Source organism: Vulpes vulpes, chromosome 16 (assembly GCF_048418805.1).
Source record: "Vulpes vulpes isolate BD-2025 chromosome 16, VulVul3, whole genome shotgun sequence".
Classification (NCBI taxonomy): Eukaryota; Metazoa; Chordata; class Mammalia; order Carnivora; family Canidae; genus Vulpes; species Vulpes vulpes.
Genome location: NC_132795.1, coordinates 35,643,457 through 35,655,980, shown reverse-complemented (window position 1 = coordinate 35,655,980; position 12,524 = coordinate 35,643,457). Strand labels below are relative to the sequence as shown.

General features: G+C 41.7%; 1 pseudogene; it reads left to right on the top strand.

Annotated features, from left to right (window-relative positions):
- Positions 1-1,067: 1,067 nt before the first annotated feature.
- Positions 1,068-8,879, top strand: LOC112922207 (60 kDa heat shock protein, mitochondrial-like; annotated as a pseudogene).
- The last annotated feature ends 3,645 nt before the right edge of the window (positions 8,880-12,524 follow it).

The following is a 12,524-nucleotide window of genomic DNA, read 5'->3' as shown; positions in this document are numbered from 1 at the left end:
GAGAAGCCTTATAGACCAAGAGCAAATGTTACTAAGTCAATATCCTGATCCACTTGGATAGCAAGAACTATGAAAAACTGAGCTGAACTTGAGTAGATGAAAAGACCAGGTTAGGTAGCATGATGAAGCTACATAATGGGAAAACATCTGTCCAGTCTCTCAAGTGCAAAAAGAAAAAAAAAAAAAAAAGAAATCATTTCAAAGAACAATTTTGTGCTGAGTTCACTGTGCCAAACATATATACATTCTACGCAGTGCTCCTAGAAAATGTAACCTTAAAGTACACAGGATTTTCTATTGAAGCAATGATTTGAAGGTTCCCACATATATTAAGAGCACAACTTTTACATATAAATGTCACTTGGGAAATATTGCATACACGACATTTCAATTTTTTCCTTAATATAAAACAATTGATTAGAGAAATGATTAGGGTTTTCTACTTCGAAATTCCTCAGACTAATAGAGGCCCATATATCATAAGGTTTACAAATCTTAAAGGATAGCATCACATAAAAAGAGAGAATTAAAAATATTAAAAATTTACTTAGTTTTATTCAAAGCAAAAGTATTATTCCTTGAGGTATAGGAATTCCTGTTATTATTAATAATCAGCAACTATTATCACCCTCTTACTTAATTATCCTTTCCTTTAAATCAACTTAATCTTATTTTCCTTTCATTTTGTCTTTTTTCTTAATTAATATCCAAATACCTACTGGGATACAAATAGCCCCAAAATACTCTGCTTGTGAAACTCCCAAATTATTAAATGTAATTTTAATTATGATTAACTAGCATGGGTAAAATATTCATCACAATGGGAATATAATAATCCAATTACACCTAAAAAACTGTTTGACTCAGGTATTTGCCTGTCACATGCATTTATTTCTAAAGCATCAAATATTCCTAAGTAATTCTAGCAATTTTCTGTGAACCTGACAGAAATAAGAAACTCCAAATACCATGTCTCTAATCTGCTACTTGTCTTCTATCTTTGGGTGAGTTTTAATCATTTGCAATTAATGTAATTGTGTGTTTACTATAAGTGTGCATAAAGAACCATGAACACAATGTTATATTTGAAGGTGAGAGGAAAAAAAATCACCTCCTGGAAATTTTCAAAGAAACTATTTAAGGACTATTTCCACAATTATTAGACTCCTAAGTCTGATGCAGATAGAAAATGGGCTGACTGGGGAGAAAGTTTTATTGATAAGAACTCTTTGAGAAGAGCTCTTCCAATCTGTGAGCATTACAGAGAGTAGTAGAGTCTGATGCCTCTTTACTTCAAACTCAGAGGGATGGTTGAAATGATGCACTTTTGGCATTCATCAGGACACGGCTTAGGCCAGCGTTTCATCTAAATTAAACCACATTCAGCCGCACAACAGTGTGTGTATAGCCCAGAGGTTCTCACCACCCCTTCCCCAGGTTTGGCTAATTTGCAGAGCGACTCACAGAACTCAGAGAAAACATTTTGCTTACTAGATTACCAATTTATTATAAAAGAATATACCTCGGGAATATCTGGATGGAAGAGATTCATAGGACAATGTATGTGATAAGGGGCATAGAGCCTCCCTGCCCTCTGGGAGCACCCTCCCCCCAGATCTCCATGTGTTTACCAATCCAGCGATCTAAACCTCATCATTTCGGATTTTTTTTAATAGAGGCCTTGTTACTTAGACATGATCAACCACTGACCACCATCAACTGAATCAAACTCCAGGCCCTCTACCCCTCAGGGACTGAAAGTTCCAGCCCTCTAATCACATGGCTGGGTCCCCTGGCAATCTTAGGGTTCCTCTTTAGTATTAACTCAGTAACATAAACTCAGATGTGGTTGAAAGAGGTTATGAATATTAAGACAGTTTTATTGCTCTTAGCACTTAAGAAATCCCTATGGCTTTAGGAGCCGTATGCTAAAAATGGGAACAAAGACCAAATATATATTTCTTATCATGTAAGTCACATTATCCCAATGTGTGTCTATCAAAGGATGGAGAAATTCCAGCAGAAAGGAACTGACTGGGATGAAGGCAGATATTTAAAGATTGGGATAAACTGCATCTGCAGTTTCTGTCAAAGAAACTGTAGACAAAGGAGTATATAGGGAATCTTTGAGTGTCTGGAGGAAAGACTACTTAATACATACAGTCAGCTTTAAGTATCAGGTCCAGGGAGTGAGAACTAGCTTCCAGGGGGATATTTTTTTCCTGCTTTTTTCCTAATTCTCTCCACAAAAACTGGGTAATAAGATTAGACATGGCGGGGGGGGGGGGGGGGGTGGCACCTGGGTGGCTCAGTTGGTCACGAGTCTGCCTTTAGCTTAGGTCATGATCTCAGGGTCCTGGGACCCAGCACTGGGCTCCCTGCTCAACGAGGAGCCTGCTTCTCCCTCTTCCTCTGCCCCTTCCCCCACTTGTACACTCTTGCTCTCTCTCAAATACATTCTTTAAAATATTTAAAAATTAAAAAAAAAAAAAAAAGAGAGAGAGAGAGAGACAGAACAGAAGGAGAAAAAGGAGACGCACAGTGGGGAGAAAAAGATGATAGAGCCTTGGCCCTCATTCCAAGTAAGGCTTCTACTGACAACAGGCTTAGCAAGTTGAGAGGAGGTTAAACCCATTAAGCTGGGTTCGAGTTCGCACTGATAATTTGTGCTCCAAGTGCCCATTTCTTAACTGAGATGATAGTTGTTAAGTTTTAGGAGAGGCATTGTTTGGGTACTCAAGGAAACAGACGCCAAAATTATATATATTGGGGCAAATGTTTTATGAAGGAAAAGAATTAGAGCCAGAGAGGGCTCGGAGAGCCTCCAGACTTGGCAGCAAAGCCACAACGGGGGGGGGGGGGGTCCCAGCCTGCAGAACATCTCTAGGAGGGCGTTCTCCAGGCAGATGGAAAAATCTCTGAGCCCAAGTTCCCCATATGGGGAGTTAGGATAGGATCCCTGCTGGGAGCAGCCCGTGGGGGTCAGCGATGGATTCAAGGGGCCACAGCTGGCGGCTGCCAGAGAATTGAGCCCCTGGCCACAGTCAGAGATCTCAGGGACGCAGATTCACAGCCACCGAAGTCCTGCGCTGGTTTGAATTTTCACATGAGCAACAGGCGGTGACTGCGACCGAGCAGGTGTTAAAGGAGCCGAGGGAGGCAGAGAGGGGTTTGCGGCATCAGGGGCACGCGCCCTGCACGCAGCTGCAGCCCCCGCCCGCCCCCGGCCGGCAGCAGCTCAGTTAGCAGGAGACCCCGCCACGGGGCACCACGTGTGCCCATCTACCCCCCCCAGCAGGAGGGCCGGCTCCCTCCGTTCACCTGCGAACACCACCGGCCGGCAACGTGCTCCCGGACCCCGGACCGCAGGGCGCAGTGACCCGGGCTCGGCTCCGGACTGAGTCGCTGCTTGCTGCGTCCCTGCAGCCGCGGCCACGCCCAGGGCCCAGATGCGCGGGGCGGGGACACACAGTCCAGCCCCCTGCCCCCGGGACAGCGGGCCCGACCCCGCCCCAGCCCTCCATCCCCCCATCCCCCATCCTCCCTGCTCTACCATCCTTCCCATCCTCCCCGCCCCCATCCCCCCATCCCCCATCCTCCCCGCCCCCATCCCCCCATCCCCCATCCTCCCCGCCCCCCATCCCCCCATCCTCCCCACCCCCCATCCCCCCATCCTTCCCATCCTCCCCGCCCCCATCCCCACATCCTTCCCATCCTCCCCGCCCCCATCCCCCCATCCTTCCCATCCTCCCCGCCCCCATCCCCCCATCCTTCCCATCCTCCCCGCCCCCATCCCCCATCCCCATCCTCCCCGCCCCCCATCCCCCATCCTCCCCGCCCCCCATCCCCCCATCCTCCCCGCCCTCCCCATCCCCCATCCCCCCATCCTCCCCGGCCCCATCCCCCATCCTCCCCGCCCTCCCCATCCTCTCTCCCTCCTCCTCCACTGACCTGAAGTCGCGCCTGGAGCTTCCAGCCTCCTTGTGATTACGAGTCGGAAAGAACCTTTGGACGACGAAAACCGAAAAGGCTTTTTAATTCTAACTCCTGTTTCCAGACTTTTGTTTTGTTTTGTTTTGTTTTAAGTCACGAATGCCACTTTCTCGCGTTTGAATGGATCTTCTGAGCCTAAAGCCAGGCCCAGGGCCGAGGAGGGAGCACAAGGCCCCCAGGAGGGCGGCGCGGGCAGGGGCAGCGTCGGGGGAGTCCCGGGGGGAGGCGGGGGGGAGCCCGGGGGGGAGGGGGGAGGGGGGGACGAGGAGGGAGCCGGATGGGGGGCGGAGGGGGGCAGAGGGGGGCCATGGAGGGAGCCCGGGTGGGGGGTGTGGGGGGGCAGAGGGAACCGAGTGGGGGGAGGGGGCAGAGGAAGCCGGGTGGTGAGGTCAGGGGGGCGGGGGAGAGGTCACGGGGCCGGGAGAAGGGCAGGCGATGAGGGAGAGATCACCGGCAGGGGAGGTCAGGGGCTGCGGGGCCGGGGGGCCGGGGGCGGGGGCGGGCAGGGGCTTCTGAGGCACCGACCTGGGGGCGCAAGGTGACAGGTGCGCGTGCAAAGCTGCAGCAGCCCCTGCGCCCCCCCAGCTGCCGTCCGCGGAGCCGGCCCCCAGCAGCTGCGAAGGGTCTAGAAGGCGCCCCCAGAAGACCGCTAGAGCCTGTTCCTGGAGCCTGTTCCTGGAGGCGCAGCTGCAGGGCCTTACTCCGGTTGGGGCCCAGCGCGTCAGCATCCCGCAGCATCCCGCAGCAGGGCGGGGGTGGTTTTTGCCCTTGAGCTCTGCTCCCTTCACGACTTCTAGGCCGCGCTCTGCCCTGGGGCTGGGCCCGCGGCCTCCACTGGCCCTGATCCCCCCTTCCCGGGCAGGACCGAGCAGAGCCCCTCTCCCCAGCAAGGGGTGCCGGTGGGAGGCGGAGGCCCGGGCGGGGGCGGCCTTCGCCTGCACGTGCCCCCTAGGAAGGGAAGCTTGGGGTCCGCTGGCAGCTTTCCTTCACCCTGAAAGGGGCGGGGAGGCGTCAGAGGAGCCAACCCCGCGCTCCTGGCTGCGGAGCCTGGGGACAGAGGCCGAGACGGGCGCGGTGGTCACGGGCCTCCCAGGTCCTTTGAGGCGGCTGCGCTGGGGCGAGGTCGGGACAGAGCCCGCGGGCCTGCTCTCAGGCCGAGGTGGGAGTAGGCTGCTGCAGGATGCTGAAGTTGCAGTGTTTCTGTTTTAAGGTTTTTCTTTCACACACACACACACACACATATATGACCTTTTTGTGCAGTGGGGGTTGGGGAAAGGTGGGTGGGGGCAGCCTGGCTTCCCAGCATCACTTGGTATCAAAGTGCTGACTCTAGAGGAAGTTGGCAGCCAAGTTCCAACACCCCCCCAAGCCCCCCCCCCCCCCCCCCAGCAGAAAGTCCTGGATCACCAGGTTCTCTGAGAGGCGCAGGGCCTTCAACCTCCTTATAAATTCTTTCTACTGTGGCTTCGCCTAGACGTAGTTTATGTGCAGCGCCTCCTTCCCCGTCGGCCTACCCCACCCTCCACATTTGACATGTCTGCTGGCTCCCCAGGGGTCTCATTCAGCATCTGGATGAGCTGCTCCGGTTGTTGGCTAATTTGCTGCAAAAGATGAGAGTTTTTGTGGCCCACACTTGAATGAAGAGATGGGCACGGATTTTAAGTCCCTATCAACATTCCACAACAAAACCAACTTCATGGGGTGAGAGGGTATAAATGAGCAATAAGCATTTCCCAGGCAAGTATTTTTTTTGTTTGTTTGTTTGCTCACCTACACTGGCAGGTACAGGATGACCTTTAATGGGTGATATTTTATTCATACATTGTTACCTATATTCTAACCAAACTTTTATGTGGGAGGCATGGATCTGACCACAGGGGAGGCCGCAGTGAACAAACAAAAACAAACACTCCTGTCTTCCTCTTATGCTTACATACGATTTGGGATAAAGAAACAAATTTAAATTATGGAAGGACTACTTTCATTTTTATGTATGAATTATATAATTTATACAAAAATTATATAATTTATACATTACATATATACACATACATTAACACATGTTAAATACACTTTGGACTTTTGGAAACAGGCTTTAATGTCATTGGTTAGATCGATATTAAAAAAATACACGGGCAGCCTGGGTGGCTCAGCAGTTTAGCACCCCCTTCTGCCCAGGGCTGATCCTGGAGACCCAGGATCCAGTCCCACATGGGGCTCCCTGCATGGAGCCTGCTTCTCCCTCTGCCTGTGTCTCTGCCTCTCTCTCTCTCTCTCTCTGTCTCATAAATAAAATCTTTAAAAAAATACACATTTATGCAATAATTAACTAGGAAACTAGGTTTTGCTATAACACAAGATAAGGCCATTTTAAAACTTTTGTTTGAAAACACTGCATGCTTTTCTGCCATGGAAAAAGCTTATTAAAGCAAAACTAATTATTAGTAACAACATATTGTTTGAAATAAAATACAGGGGCTCCTTAAGGTTGTTGAACAAGGACACAAGCAGTAGTCCGAGTTAAGGTCCGAGGATCTCTTGATTAATGAATTTAATGAATAGTATGTAAGTGAGTTTATAGCTTAAGTTTTTAGTGCACAGAAGGCTCTTCACTCTATTTTTTAAATTAAGTCCCTTTCAATTCAGTTCTCAGAAACTGAGGGTAAAGAACTAACTTCTTCATAGGTCAGGGATAATGCCTAGTGTATAACTTGCACATTTTATTTGTAGTCTTCATCAGTTCTTAATTTGCAACTATAAATGTTGACCCTTTACTCAACAGAAAATTGTGTTCAAATATATCTTAGGGCATGAAATAATGTTTCTAATATAAATAGATGAATTTTAGTCATTTTTGCCTCTTTTTTTTTTTTTGCCTTCTTTTAAAGTGTGTTCAAATTTAAATTAGGATACCTCAGGATTAAGTGAATAACAAGGTTAAAAAAATACAGTTTTCCTTTTCTTTCAGACCCTCAAAGGGTCTCAGTGGCTGCCCACACACCACAGAAGTACTTTGATTATCCACAGACTTTTGCCAGGTAAGGCCAGTATCCAAGGCACTAGCTCCTCCTCTCACTGGGGCTTGTACTAAAGGTATAAAATCTCGTGCAGATTCCCGACTCTTAATGCTTCAGAGCATATACTTCTTATGCCATGCTTTAGCCATATTATGGGCCTAAGGGAAAAACAGCCATTATTGAACAGAGCTGTGGCCCCAAAATAACAAAACATGGTGTGACTGTGGCAAAATCCATTGACTTAAAGGATGAATACAAAAATATTGGTGCTGAACTTGTTCGAGATGTTGCCAATAACACAGATGAAGAATCTGAGGATGGGACCACAACTGCTACTATTGCTGGCACACTCTATTGCCAAGGAAAGCTTTGGGAAGATTAGCAAAGATGCCAATCCGGTGGAAATCAGAAGAGGTGTGATGTTATCTCTTGATGTTGTAATTGCTGAACTTAAGAAGCGGTCTAAACTTGTGACAACCCCTGAAGAAACTGCTCAGGTTGCAATGATTCCTGCAAATGGAGACAAAGGAATTGGCAACATCCGTTCTGGTACAATGAAGAAGGCCAGAACAAAGGGTGTTACCAGAGCAAAGGATATAAAAATACTAAATGAGGGATTAGAGATTATTGAAGACATGAAGTTTGATTTATACTTCTCCATACTTTATTAATACATCGGAAGGTTAGAAATGTGATTTGGGGGCACCTGGGTGGCTTAGTTAGTTAAGCTTCGGCCTTCAGCCCACATTGGGTTCCCTGCTCTGTGGGAAGCCTGCTTCTCACTCCCCCTCTGCCTCCTGCTCCCCCTGCTTGGGCTCTCTTTCTGTCAAATAAATAAAATCTTAAAAAAAATATATATATGAATTCCAAGATGCCTATTTTCTATTGAATGAAAAGAAAATTTCTAATGGCGAGTACATTGTATCTGCTTGTGAAATTGTCAATGCTTACCTTAAGCCTTTGGTCATAATCACTGAAGATATTGTGGGGAAGGTCTAAGTACATTAGTTTTGAATAGGTTAAAAGTTGGTCTTTAGGTTGTAGTGGTCAAAGCGCTTGGTTTTGGTGACAATAGAACCAGATTAAAGACATGGCTATTGCTACTAGTAGTACCATGTCTGGAGAAGAAAGATTAAATCTTGAAGATGTTCAGCCTCATGACTGAGAAAAAAATTGGAGAAGTCATTTTGACCAAAGATGATGCTATGCTCTTGAAAAGGTGAGAAGGCTCAAGTTGAAAACTGTATTCAATAAACCATCACTGTGCTCGCTTCGGCAGCACATATATCAATAAATCATCACTTAGATATCACAACTATTAAATATGAAAAAGTATTAAAGGATCAATTGGAAAAACTCTCAGAAGGAGTAGCCTAATTGTCCCACCTAATTTGGTGGGACAAATGGTGTTGAAATGAATAAAAAGAAAGAGATGTTCTCAATGCTATGAGCTGCTCTTGAAGAAAGCATACTTCTGGGAGGGATTTGTGCTCTACACCAGTGTATTCATTGCAGCCTTGGACTTAATAACCCCCACTAGTGAAGATCATAAATCTACATAGAAATTATTAAAAGATCACTCGAAATCCCTGAAATACCCATTCCTAAGAATGTAGGTACTGAAGGATCATTGATAATTGAGAAAGTTATGCAAAGTTCCTCAGAAATTAGTTATGACACTCTATTTGGAGATTATGTGAATATGATGGAAAAAGGAATCATGGATCCAACTACGGTTGGAAGAACTATTTTATTGGATGCTGTTGGAGTGGCCACTCTATAGCAGGAACTGTAGTCACAGAAATTCTCAAAAAAGAGAAAGACCCTGGAATAGGTGGAATAGGTGGAACAGCAGATGGCATGTTCTAATTCCTAGAATAGTACTTTACCATTATTAATGAACTATGAAGGGAAGCTCAAGGCCGTGTTCCTCATCAATAACTTCAGAGAGGTTAATTGAAGGAAATGACTAAAGAAAAGACTGGCTGATGTTTAAGAAAATCACTATAATGTTAAATTACTGGTTTCAATTGACAGTAAATAATGATTTGCTGCTGTCATTGTCCATGCTGACAAATTATTTTGCATTTTTAATAAAAAAATCTGTACATTCCTATTAACTAAGTACAAGAGCCATGTTCCAATGTACTGCTTTCAACTTAAATCACTGAGTCATTTTTACTACTTTTAACTATTCTGTTAAAATCAGGATTTTAATACCTGCCATCACCGGATGAGAAGTTAAGAAATGGCCTTTCTGTGAAGACTAGCAATAATTATGTACAAAGCAGAGAAATATTCAATTATGTGACAAGACTCTGGTAATAAAAATTTGTTTCGAGTTTAAAATAAATTTCATTTGATTTGTAAAGAAATCGGATTCAATTTTTGGCATAACTATAAATATTTCCACAATAAATGTGAATTTTATTAGTAAAAGGAATAATATTTCTGCTGATTAAAATGTGGATAACATGGAAATGCAATATATTTTGGTAGGTTAAAAAACTGGGAAATTACTTCTGTGTATGGTAACTGATTCTAGCAATTAATATGCCTCTCAGATTGATTACTAATGTAAAAAGATGAAAACCTTTTCATTATATTTAGAAAAAATTTCATGCAGAATAGAGAAGGCACATATGAACAACCCTCAATACAATCAACCTGCATATACTAAAAATGTTAGACTCTAAAATTTTAATACTTTTAACACTTTAAGGCTGTTTAATATCTATTATGCCAGTGGAAAAATTAAAACATAGCATATCAGTGTTAGAAGAATTCAACTATTGAAGCATCAGAAGTCCTGCCACAATTCTTTTTATTCATTTTCATTCATTTTTACTATATTAACAATTTTTCTACCATAACTATTTAGAAAGCATAATATCAAGGAAAACAGTGCTCCAGAACTGAAGAAGACATAATTCTTACCTTCCAGTTTGAAAATGTAGAAAAGGCAAACAAAAAAAGTTTAATAATAGTTTCCTAAATGTCATATCTGAGAATATAAGGAAGGGAAAGATTGAACCTTACTGAAGGTGAGGACACAGATTACTGTGGTCCCTTTTGGTAAAAGTGTCAGAAGTCCAACTCAAATAATTTTAAGAAAAAAAAAAAGAAATTTTGGCTCAGATAACTGCAAAGATAAAATATCTGACTAAATAGATCTTAGATAAGGATGGATCTAGAAACATAAAAGAAACAAGACTATCTCAGATCAGATTCCTTCTCTTTGTTTTCTTGTCAAACAGCCCATTGCAATGTAATTGAACATGTGAATTTTGAGGCTTGCTATCTCAAATAAAATAGATACAATTGAAAAATCTGCATTATAAAGCATATATACATAAATATATATTTGGAGAATACTTGAGCAGTAGTTGCATAGTAAAGAATTGGTATGTAGATAGTCATATGGGCAGTATGATAGTGCTTTTAATTGAATTCTATAGTTAGAAGATGCTGGTTTAAATTTTACACTTGTGTTCCTAGCTGGATGATCTAGGGTGAATCACTTAGCTGGTCAAAACTGGATTCTCCATGTGTCCAAATTGTGGTAGTAGTTCTTAACAGGGTGCAAGTCCTGCCAAGTAGTAAGGCTAGAATACTGGATATAAATGTTGTTGTCATTTTTACTTATTATAGAGACATTGCTTGGGAAAATCTGAAGTGTTGTAGAGATGGAGATTAGAAGTCAGGAGGAAATTATTGTATTCTTATATGGATATTCTATGATCTAAAATATTTCCATAAAATTTCTTTTGATATTCACCATCACATCCATTTATTACCAGCAGTTGAATCTCATACATGTCAACTAGATCATTTCACTTAGCATATAAACATGAAGTTATTTCTCCAATCTAAAACATATTTTGAATAAACTCTTTTTTTGCAAATCAAAAGATTTGTTCACACTCAATATTTCCATGTAATCTACTTCCACTATGTTTTAATCCCATTCTGATATTACTGTTATATCTTCCTATATTCATATATAAACTATAATATTGTAAGCTCTTGGTAGTGGAACTGTGAGAGTATAAGCATATTAAATTTATTAAATATTGCCAAATAGTTATTCAAGTGGTTATAACAATTTGCATTTCTAATATTAGTGGATAAGGGATTCTGATATTCCATATTCGTGCTAGAACTTGATACTGCTAAGGTTTTTGTTTGTTTTGTTTGTACATGTTTACTTTTGATCATAATATTATAATTCATAATTTTAAGCTTCTGCTGATTACTAGTATAATTGGAATTAATTTTATATAATTACTTCTATGTATTAATGTTTAACATATATTCATTGATTTACTGAATACCTTCATATATTTTGGATATTAATTGCTTGTATACATTCAAAATGTTTTCTTTTTGAGTGGCATGCTTTTTTCTGTCATATTTTGATACAAAGAAGGCTTTAATATAAATAAATCAAATTTATTAGTTTTTCATGATTGCTTATGCTTTTCATCTTCTTGTTTCAGAAAACCTCCCTCCCCTAAGATCATAAAGTTATTCTTATATGAATGCCGTTGAAACTTTAGAAGTTTTTCCTTTCAGATTAAAAAATTTAAATTCCCTTTGTCTAATTTTTGTATTTGTACTAGCCCATCCTTACTCCATTAATTAGGAGTGTATTATCTGTTATATATCCCATGCCAATATATTTGTATTCTCTCTATTTATTCTATTGACTTATTTTTCTGTATTTGGACTAACTTCTGATATGTAATAACTTAAACTATCAATAAATAATCCAATAATATGAAAAAAATTAAGATTAAATAATTGAGTCTCAGAACTTTTGGAAAATATCAAATACAAAAATATGTGTAATGGAAAACTGGAAAAAGAAAAATATTGATTAAAAATGTTTTTAAACTCCCTAATTTGATAAAAACATCAGTGTACATCATCATCATCAAAGAAACTCAATCAACTCCAAATAGGATAAATACAAATATCATACATAGAAACTTATACTTACATAGTTTAAAGTGAAAAGTGAAAGTCTCGAATGCAGAAAGAGAAATATGATTCATCATATATAGTGAAACATCAGTACTTTTGAAACCTATTTCACATTAGAGATATTGACAGTCTAAAGGCAGTGAAAGAATATATTAAAAGTTTAGAAAGAAAACACAACTTCCTAACTTTTTGAGGTGATGGATATATTTATTACTTTGATTGTGATGATGGTTTCATGGGTTTATATATGTCAAAACTCCAAAAAGTATATACTTAAATTATGTGCAGTTTTTTGCATATCAATTATACCTCAATAAAACTGTTAAAAGTTTTATCTCTAGAAAAATAATACTTCAAATGTGAAAATGAAATAAAGAACTTCCCAGATAAACAAAGAGTGATAATTTCGTGTTAATAGATATATGCTCCTATGAATACTGGGTGCATGTATCCCTTTGAATTAGTATTTTTGTATCCTTTGGGTAAATTCCTAGTAGCGCAACGATTGCTGGATTGTAGGGTTGTTCT